Below are 26,099 nucleotides of genomic sequence, written 5' to 3' on the forward strand. Positions count from 1 at the left end.
AGTAGTGTTATGTAAACTATGGATCCCTATTATTCCTTGATATATCTCCTCCTTCCCAATTTGTGCATTTAGGTCTCCTATTATCATCTTAGCATCGTTCGATGGGATTGAATCTAGCACTCGTTCCAGTTCAGCATAGAACTGATCCTTGACTACCTGTTCCTTGTCTTCCGTTGGTGCATATACATTTACGATTGTTATGTTGTAGAATCGCATTTTAACACGCAATGTTGCCAATCTTTATCTACTGCCAAAAACTGTAGTACATCATCTTTAGCTTGTTTTCGTACTATAAATGCTACTCCTCCTTCTTGTGCATTCCTTGACTTCCCACTACTGAATATTGTGTGGGTTTTGGTGTCCCATATCTCATCCCTTCCTGACCATCTAGTTTCTTGTATGGCTGCTATGTCCACTTTGTTGACTTAGATATCGCTTCAGTTCCCACAAAAGGCATCAGATCAGTGTTGCCGGTTCCTTCCAAAAAAGGACAAAAGTTAGGTATACCGGTACCGGTATATCAAATTTTGTGTAAATTTTTGGGAAATTGAATGTATTTTAGTGTTTCTGGCATAAATTATTTATTTCAGTGTTTATTTGTGTACCAGTTAAAATAAATTTTGTCATTGTATCTCAGTGTGGAACATCATCTGCCTCACTGTGGAACATGGGTGGGCTACAGTGATACGGCTGCGACATAATCACAATGTATTCTTTTGAAAAGTTTGGATGCTTTAGGAATCCTAAGGGTATAAAATTTATCAGCAAGAATCGAGTAATATTTCAACATATAGAGTTATTTTCATATATAGAAAAATAAATCAGTATAGGCCTACTAAAACAACTTTTTTCTGTCTCACTGTGGCCCAGATTCCTTACCTCCTACCATGGCTTTCCACATACGTTACGACATGTAGACCTGCCGTAGAATTATTTTTTCCCCTGAAGCAAGTGACGTCGAATTTCAGTATTTCCGTTCGTTTATACACGGAGGGGTTCCTTCTCTATTATATATCCTCTTTGGGCCGGGCTTTGCGGGACATAGCACCCAGTGCTCTTTTCGATAAGTGTCGTATACTCTGTAGTTGTCACTGGTAATACATCCTTTCCTAAATTCAGCCTGTTCTACTGACTGCTGCAAATCAAATTTGTTGTTCAAGAGTTTGTTTTAAGTGATTAAGCCACGTTAAAATATTAGGTTTTGTTTCGAAGTGTCAGGTATGTTGTTAGATAAGGCGGATATTAGTCAGTTGTACAGCTTATTCCATTAAGTGTGTTGCAGATTTGGTAGAAATTTGTCACGAGATTCGTAAATTCGCGCTAGGACTACTTCTTTATATGAACAGTTGGCAGCTCTGTCCACCGCACGATGAAGCCCTTCGCGAGACGCGAGCGAGAGAGAAACAAATGACAGTGCAATCGCGCCTAGATGCGTGCGCTCGAAAATGTAACCTGTTCTGAACTTTTGCCCATAAGACGCATTTTAGCCAGTTGTTGAGCTAATTCCGTTGTGTTACAGATTTTCATCATTCAGCAATTGTGCTTTCTGTCATTTTACACTGTGCCCACAGGCTCTAACATATTGTCGGTAATGTTCAAGTTTCAATAATTTACTTTTGCCAAACATATAGGGACCGTGCGTAACAACAAATTTTCGACCGCAGCGCCCCTAGCGGAAGAGACGATTATTCATCGGTAGGAGAAACACCAGAAGAACATCAGCTGTCGTTGTTTACTTATTGAAATGTGTTGTGAATACGTACAATTTGAATTAATCAGCTATGTCGAATGCTGTTATTCTTGTGGGTTTTCAGAAAATTATGTGGAGTTCTCACTATTTTAGGAATTCTACTTTGAGGAAAGGAAGAGAGCTTAATGATAGCCATCACATATATCAGGTGGAAGAAAAACTTTCAAAAGAAATATCTGGTTTATGTTTGAGAGAGACAAATGTTAGTCGAACCCCATATAATATTAACATCAAGATAAGAAGTTAAAAAATCTTAATTTAGATCCTTTGCTTACGTGAACGAATCCGATCCACGAAATGTCACGGTATTGTTTGTCCCAAATGGAAGATAATAATTGTTTTTACTCAAATAAAGTGTAAAATCTGCAGTAAATTAAGAAAAAGTACGAAATATTTTACTCGAAGAGAGTAATATGGATACATACTTTAGTACCTTACAACTATTTTTTCTGCTACGTCGCAGCGCTTCCGTACGTGTTTTGTTTGTCTAACACTTTCGTGTGTAAAATCACATTTTGAATTATCACTGGGCAAATATAAATTACAAAATAGTACATTTACATTTCCCTGGTCATATGAAAATGGTAAATTATCAGTCTAAATACCTATACTACAAACAGTTAGGGGAGATTGTGATTCAGGAACAGAATTAATGTTTTCTTGCATTGCACTTTGTCTCCCTTTCCTCCTCTTGTACCTGACTGTCAGATTCCTCTGTATTTCGTCCTCATTAGTTCTTCGTGGTATCATATGCAAAGTAGGTTTATATCCAGGGCTATCAGGGTCTCTGGTAGGTGTTCCATCAGTAAAGTGTCGGATGCAGATTCTGGAATTATTGGCAGGAACCCACAATTTTCCATCAAGTGTTGAACGTTTTAAATATGTTATCCATGCTTCCCTTCTGATTTATGGGCAGCTGCGGCTGGAAAAGGAAAACATTTCGTTCCTGGTGGATTGTATTAGTAGGTTTAATTACAACCGTACACGGAACAGTTCACGTGACATTTACTGCGTTTACTGGTGCGGTATTGTGAGTATCGTTCATGCTTAGAGAATATGCTGAAAGAACCTAATCAAAATGTAGGCTACCTCAGTAAGCAATGTGAACACTCAAAGACTTACAGCTAGTAAAATAAAAAACACTATTCAATAACTCGATGGTGAAAAATGCTCCTACCGCTCCTACCAGTTACTTCAGTTAAAGCCACCAGATGGCAGCACTCGCTATACGCACGGTCCCTATAGATCTCAATTTAGAGCTATCAGAAATAAATAATAATCTTTCTCAGTTTCGGAATTCTACATGTTTTGAGGTAGTTCCATTTTTAATTTTCTTAAATTTTATTTTAAGCCAGTCGTTAAAATGTGCTCCTCAAAACTAGCTTTCGTTTTGAAAATCCCCAACCTTTGCATTACAAGTGCCGGCAAGTCTATCCTTTGTATGTGTAGCAATTTATCAGATATCTAAGTTTAGTGGTATGAGGAATTTTCCTGAAGTGCTACCCAGGTGAAAAATTACGGATGGTAGCTTCAGAAAGAAATTACAGGACGTAGTGTACAATTTTAATTATTGTGTGGATGTGTTTATTTATCTCTGTGTGTGCTTTAAAAGTGACGCTTCTTCAGTTGTTCTTTACATTGTACACTGTGGAAGATGGTAGTAGGGTTCGAAATCTTGAGAGATATTCCATTTAGGACATCTGAAAGATTATCTGAATATGTAGAATTCTTGGTATATCAGTGTTACTCATCATTACCTCACAACAGCTATATCTAGTATTTAGTCCTCATGTTTTATTTAACAGTAGGCTGCCTCCCTTTTGTAAGAACATCTTCAGGACCAAGCGAGTTGGCTGCGTCATTAGAGGTGAGTGGTGGTGATTGTGCATGGGTTGGATCCCACCATCATTAACAAATGTTGGGGATGTACCTTCATTGAGGCTTCGGATGCTACCTTCCTAATCCTAGCCATTTGTCGTCTGTATGTCACCAAGAATGTTCGATGCGTTAGTGCAATATTAAACCAGCAGTGAGAATTGAGAAAAATCTTCAGGACTAAATTCTGGCTCTGGAAACTGTAAGAGGTAGTTACTTACAAGTAAAACCATATATATATTAAAAGAATAACCTATGAAGTCAGAACAAGTAAATGTGGCACACCTTAGAAGTGTACCCTAGTTGAAATATACAAAATACAATTGATCATAGTTTTGTGAATTGATGTGTGTTACATAGAAATCTGTTCCATGGCAATGAGTAAGAATCAACACGATTGGCCACAGGAACAAAACTCGTATTACATGTGGGAGAAATTGTTGTATTCATTGTCAGTGCAGTTTGGTTTTGTTTACAGTAAAATATCATTCACTAAGGCCCGGTTTCACAGTTTGAGTTTAAGGCATAGATATCAAGGATAATTTAATTAAAAAACCACCTATTCAATACTTTCCACGTTTAATGTGGTTATTATCTACATGATTTTATGTAGACTTATTTGGTCAGGTACATGTTTCACCCATTATTTTGGGCATCTTCAGCCTGTAAACAACCTTTAGGTCAAGGTTTGGGACCTTTTTAACCGATATAAACATACCAATATATACACTATATACAACATATACATTATATACAATATATACAAACATAAGTCAATACAGTAAAGTTCTTTGGTCCTAATCTATCTAATATGGAAAATGTCCAAAAACTAAAATGGATCTTCTTTTCGGTGAAGAGGATTGCATATCGGGGTTTATGTGACCCCTATATCATATTAAGTTCTTGACGTATCGTGTAGTTTGAGTTTAAGCCGAAGCTTTAGTAAGCCACGCACGCCGCTTAAGCAAGGCTTACTCTTTGGCTTAAACACTACGAGTTTCACAGTAGGGGGACCATGTGCAGCTTTACTAAGCCGAAGATCTCCAAAGTTGGTAATGCTTGCGCATGCGCAGTGATTCAATTCTCATCTTTATTTACATCCGTAGCCTATGATTGATTGACTTGTAGGTTATACATCGTTTCTAGAGGGCAAACGGTTGGAAATAGGTACATACCATCGCGGACTTTTTTGTAGAGGTTTCTATGCTCTACAATTCGTACACTTACACTTGGGGTCTATCGTTGATGGTTCACGCAGCGTAAGCCAAGAAAGCAAGTGACCGACCGACATTTTTGTCTCTTGAGCCTCGAAATATATTCAGAAATATAAGTTATTTATTAATGTTATTGGTTTTACGTCCCACTAACTATGAATTTGAGCACCTTCCCCACAGGACTGAGACAGGATCGAACCTGCCAAGTTGGGCTATAAGAGGGCCAGCGCTCTACCATCTGATCTGAATCCTTAGCTTAAACCTCAGTTTCATACAGCTTAAGCCAGTCACAGATAAGCTCGGCTTACCACTTGCACTCCCCACTGTGAAACTCGTCCAGAGTTTAAGCTCCCGCTTAAGCCCGATCCAAGGCTTAAGCGTATACTGTGAAACCGGGCCTTACAAACACTGCTATTGGCTGAAATGAATTCATTGAGGCACCACTCACAGTATACAACACAGACAAGTTTCGTACCACCTGGGGAACAGTAGAAACTACTAAACATTTAGACTAATTGTCTGACACAGAACTCCCTCTAAGGGGCGATCTGGTAAGCACCCGTCGGTTGTGTAATTAGACATGGCATGTACAGACAAATAAAGAAAGTGCACTTGAGTAAAGATTGGTAGCATTGTTTGATGAAATTAGCTGATGGCAGTGCTGTATAAGTTTTTGTCTTCAGTTCATCAGATTCTTCTTCATCATTTTCCGTTTCCAGTCTTCTGGTTTCAGTTGTGAATGAAGGACCTCCTCAGTTTTCTATCTCTCCACTGCTTCCTTCCTCCAATATTTCTTCTTCCTTTACTCCTCCCTTCTCTGTTCTCTCCCTCACTGTAGCCATCCACTCTTTCTTTGTAACCGGACAAGTTGGGCGTGCGGTTAGAGGCATGCGGCTGTAAGCTTGCATCCAGGAGACATTGGGTTCGAATCCCACTGTCGGCAGTCCTCCTGATTCCATACATTAACTTATTCTTGTACTTACCTTTCGCCTTCTCCCCATATTATTATATCTCATCTGCAATGATTAAGGCTTTTGCCTTATTGCTTCCAATTTTTTGTTGTATAATCTTTTAGATTTCATTCATAACTGTCATGACGAGTAGAAAGGATAATACACATCCTTGTTGAGGTCCTGTTTCTACTTTGAACCAGTCTATTTGTCCTATTGTAGTTTTCATATTACTTACTCACTTTGCATTTATGGATTTTATAACTGGTTCTTCTCATCTCCCTGCCTTCATAATTATCAGTGCATCCTAGGTACAGAATTGTATGGAAGTGGTGGTGAGTAAAACTGAGTTGAAGACTTTGAGGTGTGGTGTTATCAGAAGGTTTTGAAGATCAGATGGATGGAATATGTCCCAGATAAAGAGATAGTGAATGGGTTTGATGAGAGGGGAGCGGTTTTAGAGAATTTGATCAGAAGAATGAAAAGTTTGATCGAACAAATATGAAGGCACTGGGATCTTATATAGTTAGTTTTTAAGGGAAGCACCGAAGATAATAATGGTGTGATGATATCCATGTGATCACAGCAAGACCAAAGGATATAGTCTTTGAATTTTCAAGAAGTTTTGTGCAGTCGAATTTCAATCACTGTATGTTAGATTTTTAAATTGAAAAATCATCTTGCTGTGGTTTCAGTTCCATGTAAAACTGTAAGTCATATAGCTATGTATAAAATATTAGCTCTCATGTAAAACTGGAGGTCCTTGGCTACGATTGTAGTATCAGTCATAGAAAACTTGACGTGCTACAGGAATGATTATGATATCAACAGTCATGTAAAATTTAGGGTTTTTTGTGTGATCATGATATTGACTGTCATGAGAAATTGCAAGCTTGTTGCTCAGTCTGTTGACAAATAACGTAAATAACAACAGCAATAAAATAATATATTATTGTGGTCTTTGTTTCAGTGTAAGGCCTTTGGAAGTAATTAACAACTCCAGTACCTTCTACCTACTTCACCTGCGGTGTGAAATGGATCAAGAAATGGAGATCAAATAGGAACCAGCCTGGCTTGACGGAATAGCAATTGCTTCACTTGTAAGTCTCATTGCAGATAACATTATAGAGATTTATAGAGATCGGAATTTAACCCTTAGAAGATGAATAAGTTTGGCAGGGGCAAAATTTACTATATGCTTACCTGCCATTAACACCAGCAGTTAGTTTTTAAGGGAAGCACCGAAGATAATAATGGTGTGATGATATCCATGTGATCACAGCAAGACCAAAGGATATAGTCTTTGAATTTTCAAGAAGTTTTGTGCAGTCAAATTTCAATCACTGTATGTTAGATTTTTAAATTGAAAAATCATCTTGTAGTATGGACATGAAGGTGTGGTTTGTCTCTGTTTTATTTCTTTAACTGGGAATACATGAGTGCATGCTATACAAGGCTGCCAACTCTTAGGAACTACTAACATCTATGGTTTGGTTAGTCACAAAGTCATTGTTCATGGGGCAAGCAGAGGGGATCTGTTGGTATTAGCCCCCAGATTAGGGCTACAGTGTTGCCAATTGTTCTGTAGTATTTCCTAGGGAGACAGCAGTTCATTCTATGTTTGATAGCGGCAAAAGAAATTGGAATAATGGTTTGAGCTTGATAGTGACGGAGCCTTTGTTAGGTCCAGCTAGTGACGAAATCACGATAAGCAGTGTCTTAAGGTCGAGGCATCAGTGTATTTCATGGCTAAGTACCCATCGAATGACTGTCTATTGTTTATTCGTCATGACTTGGTTTTTTAAATGGATTTCTGGAGGGGGTGCGATTATATTTTTATTCTCCATGGTTCGGTAACAATATCCCTGTGGGATTAACATTATATCCTATCATGTGTCAGCAAATTGCTGTGCTGGGAGGTGCTGAACTGATGGAGAATGATGGGTGCTAGATTTAAGTAGGTAATGGCCGGCACATCCCTAGCTATCAGAGTAAATATTTTTTCCTCCAAAATAAATTTCAGATAAGATTTGCATCACTTAAACTTCTTTACGATGTTACTAATGTTGGGTGAGCACATAGTAATATTCTGCTTTGGCAGAATATTATTATTATTATTATTATTATTTTTTTGCTAGGGGCTTTACGTCGCACCGACACAGATAGATCTTACGGCGACGATGGGATAGGAAAGGCCTAGGAGTTGGAAGGAAGCGGTCGTGGCCTTAATTAAGGTACAGCCCCAGCATTTGCCTGGCATGAAAATGGGAAACCACGGAAAACCATCTTCAGGGCTGCCGATAGTGGGATTCGAACCTACTATCTCCCAGATGCAAGCTCACAGCCGCGCGCCTCTACGCGCACGGCCAACTCGCCCGGTATTATTATTATTAAACATCTACATCAAACACCCTGATTAAAGTGGAGACGCTGTGAAAGATTCGGGAGAAAATGCAAGATATTTTCATCATCTTTCTTTGCTCTGTGGGTTGGTACTCTAATCACAGTTCATTGCAATCTTCTGCATATGTGACTTTCAGTTCAGTGGGTCTTCATCTGATAAGTCAGAGGTTAAAGTGATGACATGTTAATTTCTTGTTGGTGAGTATGATTCAGATTTGGTCTAGAGGTATTTGAAGAAACTGAATTATACCCAGTGAATTCCTGCTCATCATTCTGGCACCTCAGAGACTTTGAAAACCTTGAAAAGTGGAAGAGGGACGTTCAACAATTAACTGTGACTTGACAGTAATAATGTATCGGAAACATTATGAATTTCTAATTTAGAAATGTAGTATTGCCCAAGGGTTGAAGAAAGCAAAAATTCAGCAATTGTTGCACTTTGTTCTCGGAATAATTGTGAGCTGGTTGAGTTCTACGTTTCAGGCACACAGAATAATGCTTGGTGATAATATTGTGTGTGTATATATATATATATATCGAAATTATGTTAAAGAAATATGGGCCAATATCAGAAACAAGGTTTCTCTTCATGAGCATGCAGAGTTATTTTAAATGATTCATTGAATTTTAAATGATCCATAGCTTTTAATGTCTTTCACATAATAAGAAATGTTAACTTTCCAAATGTTCAATGCATCTTCCTTTCATTGCATATCATACATATAGTTAGTTTAATGCATATTTTAGCATTTCTCTGTTCATGACCATCAGAGCAAGAGTGATGCAATCCTTGAAGTCATTCATTGTTGCTGCAAATTGTGGGTAGTTACTGACTTCAGAACTTTGATGTTGTGCCATTTTCCCTGTCAGTTTTTTGTGTTCTATGCCCAGTGTACTGATCAATCATTCAGTGACCAATAATCTGCATTTAGGGCAATCTCTCTGGTGGCAGATTCCCTATATGTTGATTACCAAAACTTTTCTTAAAGAATGTCAGTAAATTTGAAAAGTACCAAACATTTCACTTGTTGAATACTCCAATACCTAAATCATATTTCTATACACGAATATTTGACCCTGTTTGTCCTCTTGAATTCCAAATTCGTCTTCATATTGTGATCTTCCATACATATAAAAACACTAGCCAAAGTTCTTTGTTTGCAAATGTCATTCCATACCATATTTCCACCGACAACTTGGAACATACTAACAAATAAACCAAGACTGGATGTAAGTTCATCAAACTGTGTGGAAAATGCACATTTAAAATGTTAAAAATAACTTCAGCACAACTTAGATATTCTCCTTCATGAACTGAATCTGTGTCTGGGGTGAACTGCTATTTTTTCCCACAGTATCTGTTCTTTCTTGAATGTCTCATAGACTTTTTAAAAACTCTGTTTCCTTTGTTCTATTAAGTGAAAAAGCTGAACAAGCTGGCCATTGAATGGGGTCACATTGCTATGAGCTTGCATTTGGGAGATAGTGGGTTCAAATCCCACCATCAGCAGCCTTGAAAATAATTTTCTGTGGTTCCCTGTATTCAAACCTGGCTAATCATCAAATCATCATCTACTAAAGGTAATGGCTTGTTGTTATAGCCACATCTGCTGATCTTCTGCTAGCCTCTTCATGTTGCTGTATGAGACACATGCCAGTTCACCAACGGAGTTCCTGATGTATTACATCCTTGGTCATCCCCTGGATCACTTTCCCACCTTAAATGTTGGTTTGGAGAAGGGTGTCATATCTTAGTAGGTGTCAAAGGAAGTTTGTTTTCCTCTTCTTTATCATATTTAATAAGTATTGATCCTCTTTTACACTCTTTAAAACACTGTTGCATGTTTTTTTATCCTTCCAACTTGTTTTTGTAATTCTTCTCCAAAAGCACATTTCAGCAGCCTCAAGTTTTGTATCTTCCTGTTTCTCTAACGTCCAGGTGTTGCATACCTACAGTAGAACACTCCAAAGAAAGGTCTAGAGAAATGATTTTCTGGTCGCCAAACAGAGATGGTTGTTTAGCAATAAGTTTTTCTTATTTTGGAAGGCTCGCTTTGCTACAGTATTCTTTTCTTGATTTTTGAAAGGGATCTGTTACCAGAGGTAATTACACTACCCAAGTAGGGGAGTTCTGTAACTTGTTATGTGGGCGTGTAATTTAATTTTAAATGTTTTCTATCTCTGGGCCTCTCTTTTGTCTATTATCATGAATTTTGTTTTCTTTATATTTACTTTCAGTTTTTAAATTTTTCTGAGAATTTTAATCTTACTCATATCCTTTTCAGAATTAGCTATGATAGCAATATCATGTGCAAAGCAGATACTGTGCACCTGAATACTGTTAGAATTTACCCCTTTAATATGCTCTTTCATTTCTCTAACTACATTTTCTATGAAGAGTTTAAAGATATGTTGTGACAGTGGGCAGCCTTTTGTACTCCTCTTCTAATGTTTGCTTCTCTTGTAGTGCCAAACATCCGTGGTTTGAGCTTTATATAGTTTCAGAATAAGGTGCCTGCCTTTTCAGTGAAGTTCCATATTCCTCATTACTTGAAAAAGCAATATCCACTCAACATTATCAATGGCTTTTCCAAAGTCAGTAAATGCTACATAGCTTTTCCTGTTGACTTCTCTCCTTCATTCCAGAATTTGACATAATGCTAATAAAGGCTCTCTACTTCCTTTGTGTGTTGTTCTAAAGCCATATAGATCATTATCCAATTGTTATTCTCTTTTTCTTCTAATTCTGTCTTTAATGATGATAAGTAATATCTTAGAAATGCGAGAAAGCACGCTAATATTCTATAATTCAAACAATCACATGCATTTTCATTTTTGTGGATTGTAATTGTTCTGCTTGTAGTAAAATCAGTTGGTGATGTTCCTTGTTCGTAGCATTCAATATTCACTTCAGACAGACTCTTTTTCATTGTATCATCACAATTGTTCAAGAGTTCTCCTGGAAGGGCATCCACACCAGTGGCCCTTTTCTGGTTTAGTTTAGAGTGTGCTGCATCGAACTCTGCTGTAGTGATGGGCTGTCCTCTCTCGACTTCTTGAACTGATTCCACAGCCTCCAAATATTCTTAAAAATTGACAATATCTTCTCCATCATATAAGTCTTCAAGTTATTACCATCGGTCACTTATATTTTCAATTTGAAAGAGCAAATTTCCATCTTCATTTTTAACCACATTGCTTTTAGTTCTTTTCTTGTAGCCCAGAGATTTTATCTTAAAGTTAGCTTTATCAGAATATCCCTTCTTCAAATCTATTTTGATTTCTCCTCTTACTTCTTTCATTGAGTTGCTTTGGCTAGTTTGGCCGGTTTTTAAATTCTTTGTATTGTTCAAATTGTATGTTCCTTAATCCGTTCCTGTCTTCATTGAGCTCTAGAACTTCTGAGATCAACCATGGTTCTCTTGGTTCCAAGTTTGCTCTACTGAGGACTTCTGTGGCAGCTGTCTCTTAGCCACTTTTTATATCATCCCATTCCAAGTTACCTTTCTTCGCTTTGGTAGCATTCTTGAATGGTTGTAACACACTGGAATCTTGGAGTTTATTTAGGCACCTCTTCTTCTGTCCGAGTGTTTGGAACTTCTAGAATCTGACATCACATTTAGCTACAACAAGAATGTGATCACTATCGATTTCTGCACCTGGATATCTATGACTGGATTTCACTTGATTTGTGTACCTATGTTTAACAATTGTATAGTCAGTCAGGCATCTTCTTGTATCTCCAGGGCCTTCCAAGTATAACGTCTTCTTTTGGGAACCTCAAATCAAGTGTTTGATATAACAGCCTCGTACTTCTCACAAAGTTTTAACAGTCTTCTACCTCTTGAATTTGTTCCTCCCAGACCAAATTTACCACTCTACTGAACATTTTCATTTGAACCAACAGAAGCATTAAAATCACCCATCAACATCACATTGGCGTTCTTGTCCACTATTTCAAATAAATCTTTGGTGTTTTCATATACATCTCATCCTTATTGTTGGTAGTGGGGAAGACCTAGTCTACTGGTCTGTCAATATTATAAGTGTTCACAACATTGTGTGAAGACCAGGTCTACTGGTCTGTCAATATAATAAGTGTTCACAACATTGTGTGAAGACCAAGTCTACTGGTCTGTCAATATAATAAGTGTTCACAACGTTGTATGAAGACCAAGTCTACTAGTGTTTCAATATGACAAGTGTTCACAACATTGTGTGAAGACCAAGTCTACTGGTCTGTCAATATAATAAGTGTTCACAACATTGTGTGAAGACCAAGTCTACTGGTCTGTCAATATAATAAGTGTTCACAACGTTGTATGAAGACCAAGTCTACTAGTGTTTCAATATGACAAGTGTTCACAACATTGTGTGAAGACCAAGTCTACTGGTCCATCAATATGATAAGTGTTCACAACATTGTGTGAAGACCAAATCTACTGGTCTGTCAATATGATAAGTGTTCAACAATATTGTATGAAGACCGAGTCTACTGGTCAGCCGATGTGATAAGTGTCCACAACATTGTGTGAAGACCGAGTCTACTGTTCTCTCAATATGACAAGTGTTCACAAAATTGTGTGAAGACCAAGTCTACTGGTCTGTCAATGTGAGAAGTGTTCACAATATTGTGTGAAGACCAAGTCTACTGGTCTGTCAATATGATAAGTGGTCACAACGTTGTGTGAAGACCAAGTCTACTGGCCTGTCAATATGACAAGTGTTCACAATATTGTGTGAGGACTGAGTCTACTGGCCTGTTAATATGACAAGTGTTCACAACAATGTATGAAGACCAGTCTACTAGTCTGTCAATATGATAAGTGTTCACAACATCATGGACCCATTCCACCACTATGTGTTCTGTTGTTACCACTATGAGTTATTCTAAAGTCCTCAGATCTGAAGTCACCATTGTCTCACATACACCTAGAAATTCTAACCTGTTCTTCACCTTTGAATTTTTTAACTCCTCCAATCTTCCCAGTTTGTTTTTACATTCCATGTGCCAATAAAACATTTGTTATTTTCCTTGCAAGGATTTTGTGGGATAATGACCCAAGGGACCTCGCTGTTGTTCCCACTCCTGCCAATCTTGGCTTCCAATTACCACAATCAGTAGAATGAGTTCTATCATCAGAAATGACAAGGCTACTATACATGGGATATCCTTACAATCTGTAATGTAGTAGTTACCCATTGCTTTCTACATCCTCATGCCATTGGCCTATAATTTCTTCCACCTTTGAACCTTCAACTGCTCATGTACCCTCCCATTTGCATGGTGGACCAGGACTCCATGAAGTGCGTGAAAATGAAAGAATCCCTGGACCTCGAATGCTCTAATACGGTTGGGGTTGGAAAAGAACAGTATTTGCCCAAGGGAGGTCAGATGGGATGGATGAAAGTGAGGAGCCTGGCACAAGTAAGTGGAAGCAGTGCTGGGACTCAGCTAAGGGCCCCATGGCAGCCAACCCATGCTCCCAAGTTGAGAGCCCCTGGGCACCATGGATGTATCCTTCACCTCTGTCCCCCCATCCACCGGGGGAGGCAAATGATATCTGATGGTTTTACGTTTGTGGCAATGTAATAAATTCACAGTGCTCTAATCATGGTGTGTCTAGACATTACCAATACTCCTGACATGTCCAGATGTTATGGCTATGAGCCCTGATATTTACTGTTCATGAAAGTGTTAAGGCAGGGGCTGTATTTGTCTCTACTTTTAAATGTCTGTCTCAAAATTACTTTGCCCGTTCTTTGGTGTAAGTGTCACACCTATCTGTGTTGGTGCGACGTAAAACTACTAGCAAAATTAGTGTAGTAGAAATTAAATCACAAAGCTTTGATGAAGGTTTTTGAGACTGGGTACACCAGTCTGCTGGATGGAATGTCAACACAGGTGTGATTACACCGGGTTACTCTCACATCCACAATCTGTTAAAAGATACATCTGTTAAGGAAACGGCAGATGCACCTATAGCATACGAGATATAAAATAGCTAAAATTCTGAAATGTAATGACCTTTGAAACAAGTATTTAGCTTAGATGATGAATTTGTTTAGAAAGGCAGAATGTCTAGAATAGAATAGATTTATTTATCATCAACAGGTTATTTCCCCAATTAAAGGTGATTCCTGAAAAAAATTGTCTGTAATCCGCCCACTCTTAGTGAGCTATGAGAATTTGAGGTCTTAGGCACATTAAATATTATCTTTTCTTTCCTCTTTGTTATTATATCCGTGTCCCTTTTATGCATCACTTTCTTCTCCCTTTCCTTAGTTTGGCTACAGTTCATTCCCTTCTATATTGAATGCATTAATTCGGTGTCTTCTAGACTTTTGTACCTTAGTTCACTGGTATTACTATATTAACTTAAATTAGAATGTAAACTTGATCACAGTACCTTTAGTGCTCAGCAGTTATGAATCAAGTGAGAAAGTTAAAGATCTCATAGTAGATCATGAAAGAAGATCTGAAACAACAGATGTACCCTCCGACACTGCTGGCCCACCCCACAGTTCTTCACAGAACACTACATAAAATCCTTGTATTAGTAAAATGTTTCATTCATGTTTGCTTTGAGTTTTGCCTAAATCACATCTTTCCCTGGAATGTGAGTGTGATAAGCCCACTTCTTTCATGTTCATTTTCTATTTTTACACTTAAAAGCATTGAAAGATGCTGTTTGAAGCTGAGTTGCACCTGCGAGCTCTGCAAAACCAGAGTAGGCAATGTGTTTCAAATATTTGAAGAGATTTAAACTCTATGCTGAGAATATAGTGTTAATATCTCCTATTATATGGCATAATATGTAGGACAGCTTTAACACTTGGAAGTGGTTCAAACAAACACTAAGATTTGTTTAATTTTATTGGACATAAAAAAAATATCATATTATTTAGTGTTTATGTCTGTGGCAGCTTCCTTCCAAAATTCTGTCTGAGATGGCCCCAATTCTGTCTCAGGTATGATACAGTACACACTATATCTTCTGGTATGGCTAGAAAACATTTTTATATTTGGGTCTCGGTCTCATCATTTCTCTGGCATTAGGTGTGACCAAGGATAGTAACACTATTTGAAGTACAGCCTTTGGTTTTAAGAATTTGTTACGGGTGGAAATCTTCCCTAAACTTTAGTGAAATTTTGAAAGTAACTCTAATACTGCCAGGTAAGGATTTGCTCTGATCATTTGTTGATGACTATGTATATTTATAGATGTATATTATTGAAACCGTACAGTGCCCTGTACAGTTTACTGGAAGTATAGGTGCCTTTCTACTTCATTAAAATCACTCCTAAAGGTCGCGTCATTGGTAGCAGTATGGGCGATGGGGATCGAGCGGCGTCTGGCCAGAACAGAACCCGCGAAAGAGCGCCTGAAAAACAAAGGGAAGACAGAGCAAGAGCCAACCCCTCGCGGAAATATCCTCTCAACTTGCAGAGAGAGCTAGAAGAGGACGCGATGCTGGAGTAGTCAGATACGCCCCGAGGTGTGGCTTAGCTTCCCTGGGTTCCAAACTAACATAAGGAACTTCCGGTTTTTTATGCACGTGTCACGGGTGCCAACGTTGGATTTTGGCGCGTAAAAATGGGATGATATTTTGATCCAGACATAGGAAAATTATGTGAGACACACCATTGAATAGAGCGGAATTTTCTGCGGTTCCCAGACTAAAAATATGTAATAACTTATTCAGGGGAAGAAATGAGGTCACCAGCTGTCCAGGTGTAACATATCGCTAACACATGTGAATACAACAGCGTCACCCAAGCTAAGAGTCGCGCTCAAAAGATGACTCCACCCCCCAAGGGACGCCAATGAATTAATCAAAGGCGGGAAGCAAATTGCATAAAAACTGCCAATCGTAGGTCCAGCACGCCTTGCTCAAATGAAAGAGGAGATAGAGGGCTACAAGATGCACTATTTAAATGTCTTCAATTCTTGGTATGAAAGGAGCTCTTGTTCTTAATGAACCGTGAACGTTTACAGCCCCAGGCTTCCGGCGGGCAAAATGATATAGGCCGGGCTGGCCATCGCAGAAGACAGTTGTTCTTTGCGGCTCGTTGAGAAGGACACTGTGTCCCGCGGTGCTCCAGTTTTACAGTCCGAAACCATTGACCGCTTACTGAGAGTGTTATTGTGTCCATCGCCGCTGTGAAGTACAAAGCCTTTGTGAAGTGTAACGGGAGGCCAAACGAGCCTAGGTGAATTGTCTCTGTGCCGCGTGTCAAACTAGTTAACCCGCAAGCATACTTTACAAACGAGTAGCAGAATACGGCTGAGACAGTGCCGGCTTTAATGAGTCAGTGAAATTCATAATTTGGTATCACCCAAAGTGTTACTCTGAATCAGGGTGTTTGAGTCTCGTGAGCCACCCGATCCCTGCTGTGAACGTGCCCGCCGTGATTTGAAAGACCGTCTCGTTCGTGGTGTAAACTCTGTGCCGTGTGACGAGTGTAAAGTGTTACTCATTTGGATTACTGTAAGATTTCAGCTGTGAACGAGTTTCCCAGGATGTCGGACCTGCATGGACCAGGGATGAAGGACTGCACGCCCGCCACCAACCGCAGGGTCATGCAGCACTAAAACTCCATCATGGGTCTCCCGTGGAAGGAGAAACAACGGCCACCAAACAGATGAGTGATGTCAAAATCGAATTTCTTAAGCATGATAACGTAACCTGGGGATAGGATTAGCTTTCTTTGTAAATATCAAAATGTTGTAAGATAATGCATGTCCTATATGGAAATTTTATTGATCTTTATATAGTTGAAGTAAATTCAAGGGAGCTAAATTCCCGGACGACTCATTTTTTTTTTCCTTAATGATTAGCTTATCGTGAGGGTTATATTTTTAGTAATATGTAGAATGTCCTAGCAAATATGGGAACAAGGTTAGGAGAATATTTGAGTTTCCCTTAGGGGTGGCTGGAACAATAATGCTGGCGAGCAGGGAAAACCATGTCAAAATGTTGGTAGTTACTGTCCCACGTGGCTGTCGTATATGCCGGGGAAACTCATGGGTCAGTCAGACAATGCATGCCTAGCTTACACATATAATCAGTGCATGTACAGCAAGAGAGAAGAAATCCCGACCGGGAGAGGTATATGTTGTGTTATTTAGGTAGGTGTGAGGGACCATGTGCAAGTCTCCCGTGATTTTTGATTAATTGGCCAGAATGGTTTGGAGTGTTTTTTTTTTTATTTATAGCCGGGATGAGACCCAGAGGCAGGAGTCCCTAATCTTTGGTCAGAAGATTTAAATATAGGTATTTTTCCTGTGGTAGGAGCGAGTAGTGTGGAAAGGTGGACTGAGGAGTCATGAGAGCCCTATGCCCAAGGGAAGAAGATACGCGATATGAGACGTAGTGAGAGGGCCGAATGCCCGAGTAATTTACGATGAGATGAGTTAGAAGTGATCGTGCCCACAGTCGGCGTTCAGCGGTAATAATGAGAAGGGAGAGAATAAAAGAGTATTCCATGGGAATTCCACGATAATATGAATAAACAAATGAAGTGGGCCATGGATATGTGTCCCCGAGATGAGAAGGGTGGACGTGTGAGGGAGAGAAGAATCTGGCGTGGCCAATGAATGAGAAATGGTCGTGCGAAGTGAATGGCTGCCCTTCCTTTTTTTTTGTGAATGTCTGGCTCTCGCCTTCCTGACAGAAGGATCCCGCTGTACCATTGTATTAAGACTTGGGGCTCTGGGTCTCCACCGTGCTCTTCTGTTTGGTTTAAATGGCTTAGCTAAGAATACTTGTATAATGATAATATCACGGTGATTTTAAAAGGTATTTAATAAATGAGTAGGGATCTCCCCCAGATATCTGGTGATATGAGACTGTAGCTATTCTAGGGATTTTCAGAAACCCACAGTACCTCTCGGTCGGGAGTCGGCCAGTTCGACTCTGGATTATGATGGCGCCCTTGAGCGAGCTGCCCCAGGCTTGCGCCTTGGGCCGGAGACAGTGATAACCATGCTGTTTCTTTCTAGGAATGGCTCTCCTTTATGCATGAAGTGTATGTATCCATATATCTGTGTATGTTTCGTAATTATGTGCATATATTTTTGAGTTCAAACAGAACCTATGTGCACGTTGCGTGGTCTTGGTGATAGATGAGGAGTCCGGGGTTTAGCTAAATGGTATGTGTGTTTGTTTGTGTATCATGCAAATGTTTCTTTTAATATGATAATTATATAGCGTAGGCCCCGGTTATGTTCATTCTAAGAACAGGAAGTAATATGTGAATAGGGACATCAGATCATCTCACGGTGTGATCGACAGAATAATATAAAAATTTCATGAACGGTCTGAACTAATAAGGAAAGATGAACGATAGCAAGTCGCAAAACCTCAATCATACCGTTATGCAGACGACGCCCATGGGCGATTCATATTTTAAAGGGATCATTATTTTCTTTTCCTCCCATATGTGGAGAGTTCATTGTATAGAGCTGTGTCAATTTCTTTGATGTCATATTTTAATAAATTCGTATTCGTAACCCCTATTTTATGATTCTTGTCATTTGTAGCAGTGCTAAGCAGTATCCAATAGGCATTTGAACCCAGAGATCCTACTTTCATATTATAGACATAAGGCTCCATCTTAAGTATTTGCTTTTTTATGTTTTTCTTTCGAACGTACCACTCCCCAAGTGCTCATGCTGCCGGGCAAACACAGAAAGTAGGAAGGGAAGCGGTTCGAAGCTCGTGAAGCAATTCGACCCGCTCTTCAATCCAATCTCATCCGTAGGTGTTTACCCCGTTACGTGGAGGCGTTCTTATGCGTGGGTCATCCATTCGAGGCCTAAATCACATCTTTCCCTGGAATGTGAGTGTGATAAGCCCACTTCTTTCATGTTCATTTTCTATTTTTACACTTAAAAGCATTGAAAGATGCTGTTTGAAGCTGAGTTGCACCTGCGAGCTCTGCAAAACCAGAGTAGGCAATGTGTTTCAAATATTTGAAGAGATTTAAACTCTATGCTGAGAATATAGTGTTAATATCTCCTATTATATGGCATAATATGTTGGACAGTTTTAACACTTGGAAGTGGTTCAAACAATAAGATTTGTTTAATTTTATTGGACATAAAAAAAATATCATATTATTTAGTGTTTATGTCTGTGGCAGCTTCCTTCCAAAATTCTGTCTGAGATGGCCCCAATTCTGTCTCAGGTATGATACAGTACACACTATATCTTCTGGTATGGCTAGAAAACATTTTTATATTTGGGTCTCGGTCTCATCATTTCTCTGGCATTAGGTGTGACCAAGGATAGTAACACTATTTGAAGTACAGCCTTTGGTTTTAAGAATTCATTATGGGTGGAAATCTTCCCTAAACTTTAGTGAAATTTTGAAAGTAACTCTAATACTGCCAGGTAAGGATTTGCTCTGATCATTTGTTGGTGACTATGTATATTTATAGATGTATATTATGTAGATACATAATATATCTTTTTTCCACAGGAAAATTTTGAACATGTATCAGAAATGATGGTACTGAATAATACAGTGAAATCAGAGTTAACAGAGCCAGGGCCAACACAGGAAAACTCACTTGAGGTAATGTACACAATTTTATAAGCCATTGTCCTGTAATGCAAATAGTTAGAAAGTGGCTCAAAATATATAAATGGTTGACCCTTCATACAATTGATAGTCCTATGTTAATATACTTCTTTATGAAATTAGTATTTACCTAATATTAACATTCTCTTCAAATTATTCCAAGATCTTGCTCCGCTGGGCTGATTGGCTCTGACGTTTGAGGCGCTTAACTTCTGACTCCAACTTGGCAGGTCCAATTCTGACTCAGTCCGGTGTTATTTGAAGGTGCTAAGATATGTCAGCCACATGCTGGTAGATTTACTGGCATGTAAAACATCTCCTGGAGGACAAACTTTTGGCACCTCAGCTTTTCTGAAAACCGTCACAAAAGTAGTTAGTGGGACGTAAATACAACAGCATTATTATTATTATTATTATTATTATTATTATTATTATTATGATTATTATTAGATCTTGCGTTGGGTATCACGTAGCAGAAGGGATAGCTCCAAAAACTTCTACTGCCCATTGTTTGGGAACTACTATTATTGCTACTAATACTTTTGATTGAGTAAATATTTCCGAACACAGACTTGCTATAAGATATATTCTTTTGTTACTGTTGACCACATGATGCTACAATGGATATTCTACTAGTTGTTTCTGAGTGAAACACCTTTGTAATTTTATTGATTATATTAATTACTGAGTTCTATATAATACAATTATTCGTCGATACAACTTGCAGGTGACAATGTGCTTACTGCGAGGGTTCACTCCTATACTATACAAGTTAGTCATCTTGTGGCAAGTGATAAACATTATTATTTTTTCTAATTTGGTCTGTGGTGTTACTAGTCTATTATGACTTATTACTTAAACTTGCAATGAATAAATAAGCCCTTCAAGAGCAATCTTGCCATTCTGTTTCATATGTGGAAGGGGACAGTGTTTGTGTATAGGCCCTGTATGTTCAACATTACTCATCTGAACAGTCATTACATGAATTAATCCATCACTACCAGGATGTACATTTGATCACTTCCATCGTCCACTGTGTAGTACATGTGCAGTCTTCTTCTTGTCTTGATTTCTTTACTGTCCCTCTTGCTCTGGGGTTTTTAATTGTCCATTTTTGAGATATCCATTTGACCATCTCTTCCTGGAGTTCTGGTATAGCTGCTCAATATCTAGCCATGTGGGCAAGGTGGAGATTGGAGGGGAAGTATAATCATGATCAGGGAGTGTAGTAATTGGCTTTCCTATAAGGAAATGGGGTGTAGTTATGTAAGAAGTGTCAAAAGGATCATATTTGATGAGAGGACGTGAGTATCTGTTTTAAGAGTGGTCAGTTGTTTCTAGGTGAAGCAATAAGAATTCATCACTCTTCTTAGGTGATATTTCAGACTCTTGAGAGTTGCTTCCCAGATTCCACCAATGTATGACGCTGCAGGAGTGATGAAATTCCATGTCAGTCCCATGCCGGCAGTTGCAGTGGAGAGTTGTTCTTTCAGATGGTTATCTTGCAGAAAGGCCTTGATTTCTTTAGCTGCTCTGAAGAATTTATTGCTGTTATCAGTCTAAATGTTTAGGGGTTGACCTCTGTGAGAACTAAGTCAACAAAGAGTGGCGAGAAATATAGTTGTGGTGAGATGAGATATCATGTCTATGTAGACAGCCTTGGTAGCTCGGCAGTCTGGTCTTGCTTGATCTTAAACCAATTTTTATGGAAATTTGTCCAGCATAGTCTGTTCTAGTGATAAGAAATGGGCACGTCTGAGTTACATTCACACTTTTGTGTATTTTGCATTAGTCATTCAGAGGTATCACCATTCAACTTAAGACACCTGAGACATGCATGAATGTGGCTTTATCGTCCTTCTTCCTCATGGGATCGAAAATTTTACAACAAACATTTGAATTTCTATTTGTTAAATAAGTTGAACACAAAATTGCTTCTCCCCACATTTCTTTGCGTAACTCAGATTCCTACTAAGGTTCTATTCATTCTTTCTGACATTGGATTCATTTCTGGATAGTATGGAACTCTGTATTCTAGCTTTATATCCTTCATTCTGCAAAGCCTTTCCATATTATTACTAATATATTCACCACCATTGTCTGCTCTTAAGTTGTAACAAGTTTTTAGAGGAATGTTTTGTTGCATAACTATAGTATTCTACAAATATGTCATAGACTTCGTACTTATTCCTTAATAGATATACCACAGTAAAATGTGTTAAATCATCAGTAAATGTTACAGAATATTTTATCCACCCCATATGTAAGGGTTTAATTGTACCACACACATCAGTATGAACAATCTCTAAGGACTTACTTGGCTTTTCCCTTTTAACACTAAATGGTTGTCTAGTCATCATTCCAAGAATGCAATTCTCAAATTATAGTTTTCAAAGCTAACATATCATAAGTTACTTAATCTATTAACAAGATCTTTCTTTACTAAAGTACTTACACTTTCATAATTCAAGTGACCTAACCTTGTATGCCATAACTCTAATTCTTCACCAACCTTACAATTCTCCAAAGAATTAACATAGCTAACATTAGACTTTTCAGTTTTCATCTTAACAGTGTATAGTGAACCATCTTTCTGTCCTGAAAGTATTAATCTATTATTCAAGAAAGCTTTGCCACTACTCGTATGAAATATCACTTTGCAGCCTACCTGCTCCAACTGTGACACTGACAAAATATTTTGTCTGAGTTCTGGTACATAATAAACATTTTTAATATTACAAGGAACAATTGTGCCATTTACTTACATTTTTGCATGATTATTCCCTATACCAATTGCCTCAATGTTTATATGCCATTTTTGCTACACTTATCTTCTTTGGAAGTCTTGATTTCACATGGGTATTAGAAACATCTAATTGACACAAAATGATCAGAACAACTGAATCCACACACCAAACAAGATCACTATCAATATTAACTTGTTTATTGTCGTTTATATTACACACAATGTTATCAGAATTACATGAATTTATAATTTTCCCTAACTCACTTTCACTTTGAACTTCATTTTCATCTTCTGCATAAAATGTCACTTTGCCATCTTCTTGAGTGTTGAAATTATTTCTCCTGCTCTCCACTTTCCGCAAAGTATTTCCACGGCTCGTGGAAACTGGAGTATGAGAACGTGCTTGGCCATCTCCTCTTGACCTAGAAGATCCTCTTCCTCTGTCTGGAGTGAAGTTTCCTCTTCCTCTATAGAAGCTTCTAGATGGAGAATTCAAATGCTCTTCACATTGATATTGTTTATGACCTGGTTTACCACATCAAAAGGACAGAAAAATGTGGTCACTTCTGTTAACAGAATTTGGAAGTTCATTCTGTTCTTCTTCTCCTAACAGATGATTTTTCACATTGTCTAATGTTGGGACTGGTTGAGTTTCAAGAGCTGTCACCACTGAATCATAACTACGAGGTATTGTAACTGACGGATAATTTATTTTGTCCTTGAAGATGGTTTTCCATGGTTTTCCATTTTCACACCAGGCAAATGCTGGGGCTGTACCTTAATTAAGGCCACGGTTGCTTCCTTCCCACTCCCATCCCTTTCCTGTCCCATTGTCGCCATAAGACATGTCTGTGTCGGTGCGACGTGAAGCCAATAGCAAAAAAAGAAGATAAATTTCATTAATCGCTGTTTTCTCTGGTTAACCTGCATTATTTATGCAAGCACACCAAAAAACAACTCACTGGAACCTTCTGGAACTTTGTAGCTCTGTTGCTGTGTCGATCTTCTGGAAACTTCTAGATACATTTGGAACACTCTGGTTATTTCAGTAGCAGACTGGCAATTTGGGCCCATAACCTAGTAGGCGGGTTTTCTATCAGGCTATGCGAGGAGTAATATAACTATGATAACACATGTGTAGTTAAAATACTATTTCATTGAACATTACAACTGTCCAAGTTCACTCTTCAAGTACACGAGCTTACTACATCTCAAAACATCTACGACTGACATCGAGCCGATACACACATCCAGCTGACACGCACACTGAGAGACTGGGGCACAGCTGACTGACTCCACAGACTTTATACCACACCACACAATAAACGATTCTTTCAGAGTTCTTAATATGAGGGAACATTGATTCCTAACAAATTTTTATCCCAGAGATGTGATTAATAATTGGGTGCCAGGATGAAATAGTTAAAGGTATTCTGCTATGAACATTAGGTTTGTTAGATAATGATATGGATGCAGAATGATCTGGTGCTTTGACTCCACTAGAATTTTGGGCATTGTGCATTATTCTGCCAACACAAGGAATGCCTTCTGGATCTGTGTTAGGATTTATAGTCGTAATATTAGTTGATATGTTCCTACATAATATTAATGCAAAATTTGTGTATGGATTTCAATTCCAATATGAAGAGTGGTCTTTAATTACACCCTGTGGTTTGCCTACAACAATTTGAAGTAAATAATCGCAAACAGTAAGCAACTACTCTCTGTATTTTGTTTAATCTTTAAACTTTTGTTACAAACAGATCATCGTGCATTGCTGTAAGAAGCACTAGTGGCATTTTTAGTTCTGGGAGATTAATTTCAACATCATGTTTTCATCTGGGCCAACTCAAGGGATCTTGATTCATTGACTTAAGACCATGTCATCACACTGGATTGTTGATGATTATGTTCACTTGTAGTCGTCTGGACACTAAGTCAGCAGGTTTGCCCTTGTACGGCTCAGAGACTCAGAGTCTTTAATGTCTTCTTGAGTAGTCTTCTCAATGGTAGCGTGCCATAAATCTCCATATGTTGATTTTATCTGTGATACCCTGCATTTTACACATAGCAGCATTGTCATCACTGAAGCTTCATTGCTAAATGATCTCCATTTCTTTTGGGTGATTTCTGACAAAAGAGTTGTGCGAGAAAAATGTTGCAATATTTAGGCTGGGAAGACTTTGAGAAAGGAGGCAAGCTGCACGACTAAGTGGTATATTGTGAGATGTCATTGAAAATATGATTTGGAATGACATAAGTAGATGAATATATTTAAGTCAATGTCTTTTAAAAGTAGGAAAGGTTGCAAGATGGAGTTAATTTTAAATTTAAGGGGACAAGTTTTGGCTAATGTTCATTTATAGGAAGGGGAGTTAATGATTGAAATAATTTACCAAGGGGGTTGTTTCATGAATTTCCAAATTCCTTTTCTACATAAACAGTTGATAAACATGCTGCCAACTGATTGATTGCCCTAAACTCTGATGAGTGTTGTATGATTGATTGATTGATTGATTGATTGATTGATTGATTGATTGATTGTGACATACAGAGAGAAAACTTGGACATTTCTATGGTTATGATTTAAGCATTGTCCGCTTGTTGGGAAAGTGGTAGTAATAATGTGAGATTATTTGATATTGCAGTGAGGTATTTTGGGAAATGAAGTATATAGGAACATGGAAAGGAACAAAGAAGTGACAAGTCAAGTCATGTATAGAAAGGTGGGAACGTGAACATAAGAGGATAAAGGAAATAGCTAGTCAGTGTGGAAATAGGGATCAGCAGAATGAGAAAGAGAAGCAAGGAATGGTGTTGGGTATGAATTTGGAGATTGTCATTTCATGTTTCTCCTTTTATATTTCCACCTCATCTAGTGCTATTCTATTGGTGTTACTTTTCATGTTCCTATCTCTCTTAGCACTGGTCTGTTCCTTCCTATTCTTATATATTTACATTGGGAGATAAATTAATTCTAATCTTATTGTGCCAATATGAAATTTATTTTCTCAGCCTTTTTTTGTTCCTCATGTCTTTATTCTAATTTTTTTATTTCTTACTTGTAGCCTTCCAAAGACATTAAGGAGGAAATATTTATAGAACAAGGTACAGTTGAAGAGCTGGTGCCATACATCAAAGAAGAAACAAAGTACGTACACCACAAACCCTATGCAACACAGAATATGTTGTACCTATTCACTGTTGTGTTCAGTTCTGGGTTTTTATCTCTATAAAATAGTCATTTTCAACAATTTAATCCTTTATTTACAAGGTTACATTTAAGATCTAATATCTTAAAAATCTATTGGATAAAATTATCTAAGATGTTCAGGAACTTCAAGATCATATTTAGTATTCCTTGATGAAGTTTTATTGAATACTAGCAAATATACCCGTGCTTCACTACGGTATTCCAAATTGTATATGGATATCGAAGTAAATTACTATACATGAAGTGGACAATAATTTTTAAATTCCATGTCTCTTGGCGTTATCCGAGAAAAAGCATAGGGAGGTCCGCAGGCGTTGTTTCCAATGTAAAGTGCGAGTTTTGGAGTTGTGATGATAA

At 38.2% G+C, this 26,099-nt stretch overlaps 1 protein-coding gene across 1 annotated transcript in view; it reads left to right on the forward strand.

Annotated features, from left to right (window-relative positions):
• Positions 1-1,451: 1,451 nt before the first annotated feature.
• The window catches only part of LOC137502996 (zinc finger protein 157-like), a 138,359-nt gene continuing 113,711 nt past the window's right edge, over positions 1,452-26,099 (forward strand). The window contains exons 1-4 of the mRNA XM_068230322.1: positions 1,452-1,588; positions 6,760-6,889; positions 19,681-19,776; positions 25,597-25,679. The gene's annotated coding sequence lies outside the window, so the exon portion shown is untranslated. The remainder of the gene's footprint in view (positions 1,589-6,759; positions 6,890-19,680; positions 19,777-25,596; positions 25,680-26,099) is intronic.

The sequence above is a fragment of the Anabrus simplex genome, chromosome 14, assembly GCF_040414725.1.
Source record: "Anabrus simplex isolate iqAnaSimp1 chromosome 14, ASM4041472v1, whole genome shotgun sequence".
NCBI classification, from domain to species: Eukaryota; Metazoa; Arthropoda; class Insecta; order Orthoptera; family Tettigoniidae; genus Anabrus; species Anabrus simplex.